Consider the following 12,382-nt stretch of genomic DNA (forward strand, 5'->3'; position numbering starts at 1 on the left):
GTGGTAAGTTCTGATCTTTTTAACAGTTTAAGTTTTGTGAGGAGTGTAGAATGGGAGATAAGTTCCATAAGCCAGGACTTTCATCTCTCCTTCTGTAGCCTCTGTGTTTAATGGATGAGAACGTAAGAAGTACTGAGGTACCACAGTGCTAGGGTTCTGAACTGCATCCCTGGTACAGATGAAGGATGCTGCAAACCTTCTGGGAACCCTGGCTCCCTCTTTGCTCCCTGCCTGTCATAGCATCAGAGTGACAGAAGAGGAACCTGGGTGGACAGGGGAGTCTGAACTTTTATTTGCTATTGGAGTATCTTGTCCGAACATATTACCCAAGAACCTTGTTGAAGAGATGGGAAGTGCCAGGAGACTTAGGGTACCAGCAGGATGAAGATGCTCCAAGGAAAGGCATCTTTATAAAGGCTCAGGTGGCTGTGACGCAGGCACCAGGAATAAGTTCCTGAACATGACATGAGAGACCCACATGAGATTGGCTGCACCATAGTAATTATCACAAGAGGTTGCAGTTTAAAAAGAAAAAAAAAAACATAGAGATCGGGAAAGCCCCAGAGGATACCCACAACAGGACCACTATAAGATGCCTGATAGATCACCTAAAAAGGAAAAGAAGGGAAGGTCAGCACTGCGAAAGGATGAGACCTTACCTAAAATGTACCATTCCTACTAGTCCCAGAAGGTAATTGAACACAGAATAATCTTATTACTTAACCAAAAGGAGATTGGTTAAATCCTAAGAGGCAGAAACTTTAATTAGGAAGCTAATTAGCGAGTTTCGCTGGTACTTCGTGAGACTGGAGGCTTATAGAAAATTAACTACATGTTCATATGTTTAAGTATAGAGGCTGAGTTATTTGTACCCCTGGTGCACTGGCTGAGTAAACACACCTGCAGCTCCCAGGAAAGTGCAGTGCTATGATCATAAACGGCATGGAGGTAGCTAAGGGCCTGAGTGGGTGGGTGCAGTCTATCTAACTCATCCCTGTTTTGTCCACGGACACAGGGATCTTTCTGTTCTTTTAGATTATGCCCTGGAGATGTTCTCTTCTCTCCTCGTACTTAATGAGTCTGTCTCTGAACCTCTTCCTCCCCCTCACAGTGGCTAAATTAACAAGGAAATGTAGGTTTTGTAAGTGTTGGTATGGTGGCTCAGCAAGGGTATCTTCCTTCTAGTTTTGTCCCATCTTCCTTGTCATGGTAGTGTTTTGAACCTGACTAGTATATTGTTGCAATTCTAATAGTCACATGACGATGTAATATCCTGAAGAAGTGGTACCAATTTGTCCCGTGTTTCCTACGAGCCCTCAGGTTTTCCTGATGTCATTTGCAAAACTTTTTCTCTACTCTGTTCTTAGCCATGCATTGATAAGAGGAAGGAATTCTAAAAGACAAACTAATTTTATTCAATAAAATAATTGTATTCAATAAAAGTGGTATCTGTCCCGATACTTTGTGTTTTAACAAATAAAGTTTGCCTGACAATCAGAGTGCAGAGCTAAGCCACTAGAAGCCAGGCAGTAGTGACACACACCTTTAATCCCAGGACATTGAAGACAGAGGCAGACGGATCTCTGTGAGTTCAAGGCCACCCCGGCCTACACTAGAATGATCCAGTCTCAAAGAGAAACAGAGCCAGGTGATGTTGGTTCATACCTTTAATCCCAGTACATGGGAGTCACATGCCCTTATATGTTACTTGGTCTTTTCCCCTTTTTGTTCTGTACATTTAATATTTGATTATTATGTGCCAAGGGACTTGATTTTTCTGGGCCAACTTATTTGGTGTTCTGTACATTTTGTACCTTGATAGGAATCTCCTTCTTTAGGTTAGGGGAATCTTCTATGACTTTGTTGAAAATATTTTCTTTGCCTTTGACCTATATTTCTTCTCCTTTCTTTATTCCTAACCTTAGATTTTGTCTTTTCATAGTATCCTACATTTCCTGGATGTTCTGTCCCAAGAGTTTTTTAGATTTAAGATTTGCTTTGACTAACGTATCCATTTCTTCTATCATGTCTTCAGTGACTGAAATTCTCTCTTGCATCTCTTGTGTTCTGTTGGTGAAGCTTCCCTTTGTGGTTCCTGTACATGTTTCTAAAATTTTCACTTCTAAATTTCCTTTAGTTTTCATTTTCTTTACTGATTCTGCTTCTATTTTCAGGAAGAAAGGTTGGTAGAGAAAGTCTGCATTAACGTTGATTCGCTGGATTTGGTAGCAGAGAGGAAGGGACGGTTGCAGCTGATGGACTGCTACAGAGCTGGGAATGAGACTGGGGGATATAGAGGGAAAGGTGAAGACCTGCAGTTAGCCTACCTGCTTTCCTGGCCAGAGGGGCCTGTGGGTTCCCAGGAAATGCCTCTGGACAAAGCAATGAGTGAGGGGTAGAAGTTAGGAGCAGAAGATCTGTGTTATGGACTGGAGATGGGGCCAGGGGAGAAGGGACACTGAAGAAGATAGTCTACTACAGAGCTGGAAATAAGACTGGGCCATTTGATTTGGAGGAGAGGAGAGAGAGGTAAGATCTGCAGTTAGACTACCTGCTTCCCTGGCTGGAGCAACCTGCGGGTTCCCAGGGCTGTTTACACCCTTTATAGCTCATTCTGTCATTACAAAGTTCCAATATAATCACTGATAAGTAACTATCATTTTAATTCTAACGAATAGGTCTGCAATGTTATCCCTCTGTCCTCAGGTTCTTCTGTGATCCTTAGTGGTTAGTACACTGTGCTATATACCTCTGGGTTCTGCATTCACAGTGGATTCAGTCAATCCAAAGTAAAAATTGTGCCCCCGGGACCTACTAGTGCTGTTTTGCTCAAGGGAAATGTTGTCAAACTGACTTCTGAACCTCTCATATTTATACCCATAGATTGATGCCGCCCTCAGTCTGCTTAAAGAAGCTTTTGTTTGCTATGGATGGTGATTCATGCAGACTCACGACTAGTCAAAATGCTGAGAATAAACAGCTGCTGAGTCTTCAGCTCTTAATGAGAGAGCTCTGCCACTCCCTTCAAGCTTCAGGAGATATCCTAGAAAATGGGGCAGATAGAATGTGATAGTCAGAGCATGGGAGGAGTTCATGCCAAGGATGCCTTCTGGACATGACATGGCTGCTGTGTTCACGAACTCACAGCAACCAGGTCCCTGCACAAGACCCACACAAGATAGAACCAGCATCCTACCATGGATGGGAGATGGGAGCTCATGAGGCGCCACCCTTCCCTTGGGGACTATGGGCAATTAATGATGCCTGGAAGAGGGAGTATCATTTTCTTGAGTAGTGTGGACACTGATCAATAAGTAACACTCCAGTAAGTAACTTTGGTCATGCTGATGTATGCACCAATAAGCCTGGTGGATCACTAAAAATAAGACACAAAAGTAGGGGCTGGGGGCAAGTTGGGAAGAAATTGTTCAGTGGGAGAGGGAGGGGGATGAGACAGGAAATGGAGGATAATTTTATTACCTCCATTGTAATGGAGGTAAATTTTATTATATACGTGTCTGAAATTTTCAAAGAATGAAAAATAATTTTTCTCTCCCAACAACACACATCTATACTGAATATATAGGCTTTTATTGTCATTATTCTCTGAACAATAAACATTTTTGCACATCATTCACATAGAAGTAGGTATTATCGATAATCTAGAGATGATTTATATAGACAATGGGTATACATAGGATCTGTGCAAATACAACATTATTACATGAAAGAGACACGATTGTGCTCACACTTTTCAGGAGGCTGAGCCACAATTATACATATACTAACTTATGATGAAGTGCAAGTGGTGCTAAAACATATTTTTACTCTTAGAAATGTAAAGTTGGTATTTTACTAAAAGATTGTAAATTGTAAAGCCTCTCCAAGAATAAAATAGCAGACTGTTTAATGCCACCACTACGAACATGCACAGAAGTTTCCTACAATACACACACATGCGTGTGTTTGTACACAATGACTAACCAAACACAAACCATTCTGTAAATCACTTTCGTCACTTAAAACACAGAAACAGAATTCTCTTATGTGATTATTTCTCTAGAACATAAACTTTTTCCTTGATAACTCTTTACTGTCCTTAATCATCACAGTGGAAGTATTACTAGATAGATACTCCCTTTGTTGTTTGCAGATGAGAAAAATATGGGCCATGAAATTTTTATAACTCTGTTAAATGAAGACAGAAATTAATTAAAAGCCAATGTTGGACTAGAGTCCAGATCACCTGCAGGCTCCTATTTCCCCACATAACAAGTAGATCTGACTTGTCTCCTTTTCTCAAATGTTTTGATCTTTTATATAACTTGAAACAGCATAGATTTAACACACTAAAAATTCCTCACCTTAGGCTTTAGTGTGAGCACATTAATACTAAACTCAGAGTCCCCAATAATACATCAGTGCCACATTAAGGAGAGGAACCAAAGCGCTTGCCCTTGGTGTCATTTCACGAGTGACCCAAGATTTGAATTCTCTACTTAGCTATCCCTGTATCTTAGTTATTCATGTCTGCTATATTAGTTAAATCTTTTTTTTTTTTTTTTTGGTTTTTCGAGACAGGGTTTCTCTGTGGCTTTGGAGCCTGTCCTGGAACTAGCTCTGTAGACCAGGCTGATCTCGAACTCACAGAGATTCGCCTGCCTCTGCCTCCCGAGTGCTGGGATTAAAGGCGTGCGCCACCATCGCCCGGCTATATTAGTTAAATCTTTGCCTACTTGAGTGCTTTCATATGAATCTGTCTGTCCCTCTGTGTCCCTCTCCAATACTGAAGAGCCAAGAAACTATCAATAAGGAAGAAATGGCGGGTAATTTACATAAGTCTTGGACAGAATTTTAGAAGGGATGATGTTACTGGCTCTGACTGACCCCAACAGATAGCAAACAGGACTGTAAACATCATTGTTTGTCAAGCAGTGTTCTTATGTTGTTTCCAACATTCATAGGTATTCATTTTATAAGATTGTTTTCAAACTATATTTTCTTTTTTCATCAAATGATTACCATAACACAGATAAAAATATAAGCATTACTCATGTACCAGGGCCATAGAAGGGTACATATCTTAAGATTATAATTATGCATTAGCCTAGATTATAAAAATGGATCATATGGAAAATCTAAGGCAAGCAAAATTGGATGTTAAATTGTTTTCTTAAAGGTGGGTTAGGCAAACAGGCTGAGTATACAACAGGATAGCAGACTTAAGGGACCCCAAGTTATATTATTAACTCTGGCTGTCAGGCCTAGCAAAAATTTCAGTCTCTTAGAACGGGAAAACCATTTTTCCCCCAAAATGTATTGCCATAGGAGCCATGGGCCAGACCTCTTGCCGACCTAACAATATAATTTGGATAGATCCCTCAAAGTTCTCATCAATAGGAATCTGAAAGAAAATTTTTCTTCATACATCTGTCTTTGAGGGAGCATTTTGTCCCAATATATTAATCCTTCCCTAATCTCTCTAGGCTTACTGTAGATTCTGTTCACACACAGCCTCTCTCTGACAGATACTATGCAATTATCTTCCCTCTTCTAGCTCAGAACCATTCTGTTTCCTCAACAGACAAGAAAGAAGCTCCGCCGTTGGTACGAAGACTCTTCCTGGACCCAGTCTCATGAATGAGAAAGAAACTCAGCAGCGTAGCATTCTGGAATTTGTCCTAAAACTCAGATTTCATTATCAAAAACTGCCAGCCACCTGGTGTAATGTAGTGCCGTGTTCTTTTTGACAGAATATTTTCATATTACTGTCATTGTTTCAATGCAGATTTCTCAATGTAGCTAGCCACTTGGGTGGGAGCATAATCCCTCTAACAAATAAATACAAGGCATTGGTAAATGGTCAGGTATAAAGGGACCAGTGATGCATCAGCCTGATATGCTAAAAGTTCATCTGACTAGGAAAATGCAATAGGAGTGGTAAGCCGGATAGAAGAGGGCACAGTGTCAGTACCAGGAACTAGGGAGGGCTTAATGCCCAAAATAAGAGAGACGACTGCACTTAAGAGAGATTTTCTAGAGGATGAAAATGAGGATAAGAAGGAGTTGTCTTTAGAAGCCACAATGTTTGAAGGTGTGTGTTTGTGTGCATGTGTGTGTGTGTGTGTGTGTGTGTGTGTGTGTGTGTGAGAGAGAGAGAGAGAGAGAGAGAGAGGAAGAGGAAGAGAAAGAGAGGTACTAGAATAAAAAGAATAGCACATACCTATGAAAGTTGATCATAACTGGTTTCTATTACTTAATTAAACCAAGCTGCAGGCAAGCTACTTTCGGTGTCACGCATGTACACCAGGCTGTCTCTGGACCCACCCACTTAAACACCAAAATATAACATACAGTGTTTGTTATTTAGCAGATGTGCAGCTAAACACCACTTCAATTCTAATATCTGTTAGTTTTCATTGTAAGCTCAGCCTAGTACCAACTGTTTGGGTGAAAGCTTCACCCCAGCCCCTGCCATCCATATATCCATTTATCTGGGATGCTCAGGTTGGAGCTGCAGCCCAAACCTCTGCCCCTGAGAAAGTCAGCATCGCTGGCTCCAGCCCTGAAGGTATTAAAAGCTCCCAGTTCATGGTTTCCCCTCATGGTTTCCTCAACTTTCCCTGGGGCCACGCAGGAATGCTGTGCTCAGAATAAACCTGAATTTATTGATTCGGTTTGACTGTCCTATTACATTAGTGGTGGCGGATTCCCATTAGCCAGAATTTAGACTTTTGGTGCTGAACCTGAGTAGAGCTGAATTTTCCCACTACCAGGTAGCCATGGAAAATCACTCTTCATTTGCAGTCAGACAGACTTGCTCCATGAGTTATCCAATTTTAAGCCACGGCCTCTAAAGGGTTCCAGGATCCCTTTCACCTTCCAGTGGGCCTGCCAAGACTTTGTGGTACCGTGTGGGCTGCTCTGTTCTGGGGTAGAGACAGTTTCTACCTTTTGGGGCCCTTGTATGGGAGATGTCCTGCACAGGGGGACCCCAAACCTCCTGCTGTTTTGACCCCAGGCTGTTTGGGGGATGCTCTGTCTTAGTCTTCGGCCTCTGGCTAATAGCTTATAAATGGATATGTTAGGGTTCAAGTTTTCTATAACCTTATACACCCTATAAAATTTATCCAAACTGGGGCTGAGCTACCCTGGCCAGGTTTATGAGCCTTGCATCCCTGCTCCCTTTCTTCCTACTGTCCCTAGCCTTTCTCTCTGCTCCCGGCTTTTGCCTGCAAGCAATCTCCTTGCTTCTCTGCTTGTCTATATTTCATGCTTCCATCCAAGTTCTTCCAGTTTTCCCAATTTCCTTTCTTAAATGTCCACTGTAACTTTGCCTGTGCACCCCAGCCACACTGGGATCCATGCCCAGCACATGGCTCCTAGCCCGCATTCCCCAACAACCTGGGAGAACTATACAGCTTAAGCTGCAACAGGCCTCCACATGACTCCTCCCCCTCTGCTACTCTTTGTGATTTCCTGCAGTACCTTCTCCATGCTCTGGGCAGTGGCTGCCCCAATTTGATAAGAGTTCCTTTAATGCCAAAAAAATGCCTTTCATTCTTACAGTTTCCCAGGAAAAGTTTCTGTTGAAGTTTCGTTTCTGTAAAAAGTCTTGTCAGTTCCTTATGTATGGATAAAAATGTACAAATAATGTGGCCTCGGTATGCTTGTTTATGCCTGTATGTGTATGTGTGGTTGTTTTAAAATCTATAGAACTTATAATTCCAGGTTACAACTGCTCTTAAAACATCACATGGTCTGCCAGTACCTTAAAGCACATGGGCAGGCACCATTTCGGCTAAGGTCAGAGACAGAGGTCATATGATTCTTTCCTGTAACTGATTGGGTTAACTATATGTGCAAATATAAGTATATTAGATATACTTAACAGATAATGGTACCCTGATTCTCAAGTGCTTTTACACATCTGAGAGTATGGCATTTAACAAAAGAGCTTCTTACAAAAGAGAGACATGCCAGTTCCTGCAGCCTCCTATAGCTTCTTCAAGAAGATGCAAGGCTGCAGAACATCCTCCTGGAGGCTTGCCTTTGGGTATGGCAAGGCCACCCACACAGCGAAAAGCTGCCTTTTACCTCATCAGCTTCCTGGACCCTGCCTGGAAGGGATGGCACTACTCCAGAGGATCGATTGTTTCATCCTGCCAAGACAGGTAGACTGAACACTACAGCCACAGGAAAATCTGTCAGGCCTCCTGGAATTAGCAGCTAAAGGCAAGTACTGCTTCTAAAACTGATGTTTGCCAAAGACCATGGAGAGACTTGGGACAGCCTGGGTAGCTGGAAAAGCTGTCTCACTTCTGCTCAGTTACTTATCCCTCTTAGATCTGTCTGAAGGCATTTGAGGACTTAAGGTACTGGTAGCTCATTACCACATTAGTTAAGTCTCCTGCTGAAAGTACAGACAGGTGTACCACTTTCACAGGCATTGTAGACCAGAAATAATAGGTTTTAGATGTGTCTTCAGAGGTTCAGAGTTTTTAATTTCCTTTCATTGTCTTCTAAAATGTTCATGCCTTTTAACCTAAAGCCATATGTAAATCTGTTTTAGCTGTCTTATAGATACCTGCAGATTCACGGGGGAGGTTCTGCTGTATTAAAAATTTTGGTCTGGTAAAAACTAATAGTCTCCAGAAACTACTTGCTCCTCCTGCCTAGGACAAGGCCAACCTACAGAGGGCTCTCCAGATAACACCAGTACCTGCACCAACTCCTGGGGCTTCACCATTGGTACCACCCCTTCAGGCTCAACAACCTGCCTTCTCAGCTCTCTCAATGAACAGATGTCTGAGGTCTCCAGGATGGTAGTTAACCGGATGCCCCTCCAGCCACACCTCCCACTGAGTGTGAGTCCACCAGCTCCCAACTCTCCCCTCCCCCACATTGTCCCCTGCCCACAGGAAGCAGCCAACCATGAAGTGACATCCATGTATCTAAAGAGTCCTGGATGTTCTGGTGGGGTTCCAGCCCAAGTTTCTGCCCCTGAAAAATGTCCTCCATAGGTGGCACCACCCTCAGGGGACATTTCTCTGCCCTCAAGAAAACCCACATGGATGACTCCATCCCTGAAGGTGTTAAAAGTCCCCCACCTCATGGTTTCTCCTGTGGTCTCCTCAACTTCTGGGGCCACCCAGGAATAATGTGCTCAGAATAAATCTGGATTTATTAATTTGGTTTGATTAGCCTATTACATCAATGGTGATGGATTCCTATTAATCAGAATTTAAACTTAACACCAACATTTAAATGCCACCAACTTGAGAGCTTTTTTGTTCCTTACTAAAGTACTGTGACTTTTTAAATAAATTTATTATTAATTTTTAACAGTATTATTTATTTACTTACATTATTATTAATTTTTTTATATACCAATCCCAGTTTTTCCCTCTCTCCTCTCCTCCTGCTCTCCCCTCCTCCCCCTCCTCTTCCCCTACCTCTCATCTGCTCCTCAGAGAGGTAAAGGCCTTCTCTGGGAAGTCAGCTATGACTGCGTCATCCCCTCATTGAGGCAGGATTATAGAGCAGGCCACAGAAGCAAGAAAAGACAGAACTTAGTTTCAAGAACTAAGATCCAAATCAGCTATAAATCAAACAGACAAGAGATTACTAGTCATTAATCTTGTTTGTGTGTGTGTGTGTGTGTGTGTGTGTGAGAGAGAGAGAGAGAGAGAGAGAGAGAGGCACAGAGAGAACACAGTAAAGGAAACAACCCCAAACTCAGTGATTGAACATTAGTTCTCTAGTGGTTTATCTGTCAAGTCGGGCATGACTCTTCTTAGCTTGTCTGAAATGTTTAGACTTGGTTTTAATTTAATTTTAGAGCTTCACAGACTAAAGGAAAAAACACTAAACTAAAGGGGAAGTCCTTTAGCTATAATGTATGGTTCCTCTGATGGGACACAAGGGCAAGAGGGAAAACAGAATCAGGTGACCCTGCTTAGAACTTGTAACTGTCATTTTTTTCTCACGTGGTAGTCAGCAGAAGGGGATGCACCAAGTAGAGCAAGAACAGGAAACAAGAATTAAGAACAAACAACCCATTTTGCTACAGTCAATAGGAGAATAAGCCTATTGAGACAAATCATTTGTTAAAAGTCTATGTAAGTTATACATGGCTATGCATAATTGCAATCCCAGAACTGCTCAGGAATAAGCGGGGGAATGAGTTCAAGGCCAGTCCTGGTTATATGGTAAGCTACTGAACAGTCTGAAAGGCCTCCTCGATAATGATGATGACGAGTATGACACATTTTGCATGAAACACATCTATTTTGAGTGAGACCTCTTATGGGGGAATCCTCATCACGTGAATTCCCTAATTAAAAAAAAATTGCATTGTCTGGACACTAGACTGTAAGAGTTCTCTGCCTGGGAGAATGATAGGCACCCCAATTTAGCCCCCCCTAGCACCTATAACCCTTAGAATATTCATCTTCAGTAGTCAGGCTGGCTGCCCTGCCTACATTCAGCATGCTTTTCATGTTAATTGGGGATTGATGTAATTCCTTTCTGGCTGGTTGCACAAATAAAATTTTAACAGCTGGGCCACAATTAAATTTAATTGGATACTTGAACAGCAGAACTTGTTCAACTTACCTATTAAGTGCTCAGTGATTTTAGTGTTAGCCCACATTACTCTGTCACCCATCCTCCCTAAAATTACAGTCTATATTTTCAAATGTCGTCAGTAACTCTTTGCTCTGATCAGAAAGTCAAGGTTCCAGCTGTGACATTGATCCCAGATCTTGAGTATTTTTACCTGGAAACCCTAGAGTCCCCGAGTCCCTCTCTCCTGTGACTTTGCCTGTGAACTGTCCTTTGCTTTCTCCGTAATATGCCCTTTATTGGCATCTATACATATAATTTTACTAGCCTCTTGGGAGTTTGATAGTCATTCATAATTCTATTCTTTATTATGATACTGTGTGTTTTATTGCTTAACTTTTATTTTGACATAATTTTAGATGTTCTGAAGAATTTTGAGAGTAAAATGAATTCCATAATAAGCTCAATACTAATATATTTTCACTTTTTCATTCTTTCCAACACACAGCACACAATATGTGTATAGTATCTATATCATACTTATATATGTATATGAATACATATGTGCATTGTGTCTCTCATTATACACACATATATTTATATACACTCCTATATTTCTGTACCATAAGACAATTGTAGTAGACATTTTTTTATTCCTAAATGCTTCAGTATACATTATCTGCAAATAAGAACTTTATCTTGGGGGGCTGGAGAGATGGCTCAGTGGTTAAGAGCATTGCCTGCTCTTCCAAAGGTCCTGAGTTCAATTCCCAGCAACCACATGGTGGCTCACAACCATCTGTAAAGAGGTCTGGCGCCCTCTTCTGGCCTTCAGGCATACACACAGACAGAATATTGTATACATAATAAATAAATAAATATAAAAAAGAACTTTATCTTGCGTAGTAATATTAGTAATTATTAAAATTGAAAATTATACCGGCAATACATTTTTCTAACCTATAGATCTTATTCAGTGTTCTCCAGTTATCCCGATGATGTCCTCACGGCTAACACCCCAGATCACAGGCTTCTTTTAGTTGTCATGTGTGTTTAAATTCACTTTGCATATCAATCTGAAACTACTTGTGCTTATTCTCCCTACACGGAATCAATCATCTTCTCCCTTTACTGAAGACTTGTTGACTTTATTTAACGTTCATGTTTGATCACTGTCAAAATTAGAGTTAGATGTAAAACACAAAGCTACAAATACTTTAAATGAGTATTAATCTTTAGTAGCCAGATTCCCATAGTCAGGCAGCTAGATTAATGCAATATCATTCCCGTTTGTTATACTGTAAGACTCAAGGACAAGGGAAATAGAAAATATCTCCAATTGATCAAAGCAAGAGTGCACTGTGTACTCAATATAGAGATGTAAGCTGGTTGTCATGTTTGCCAGGCAGATCTCTTCCACCAAGACTACTCATCTCTCATTTGCAGGCTCATGGTCGCTCTGGCTTCAGATAAGAAGCTGTAAAATCATACAGCCCAGGCCCTACTTGTAGACAGTCACATGCCATTTCTAGTGTGCTTTGCTGTTCTTGAAACCCAGTTTCTGCTTGGTGTCCAAGTTCCAGAGGCTACCTTCAGTTCTTAGCATTTTCTATCCCTTGTATTTATCTCTGTTAACTTCCTGGTCTTTTAGCTCCAGGACTATACTTTGATCTTAATATATTTCTCCTTGAGAATGAGACTACTAGCCATGGATTTGACTTACCACTGGGGTTCTACAAGATATGGACTGTTTTCTTTTTTTTTCTTTTTTTTTTTTTTGCAGGGTGAGGTTGAATGTTTATTCAGGGGGTTATGG

This window comes from Alexandromys fortis, unplaced genomic scaffold (assembly GCF_014885135.2).
Source record: "Alexandromys fortis isolate MF-2015 unplaced genomic scaffold, M_Fortis_MF-2015_v1.1 scaffold_6, whole genome shotgun sequence".
Classification (NCBI taxonomy): domain Eukaryota; kingdom Metazoa; phylum Chordata; class Mammalia; order Rodentia; family Cricetidae; genus Alexandromys; species Alexandromys fortis.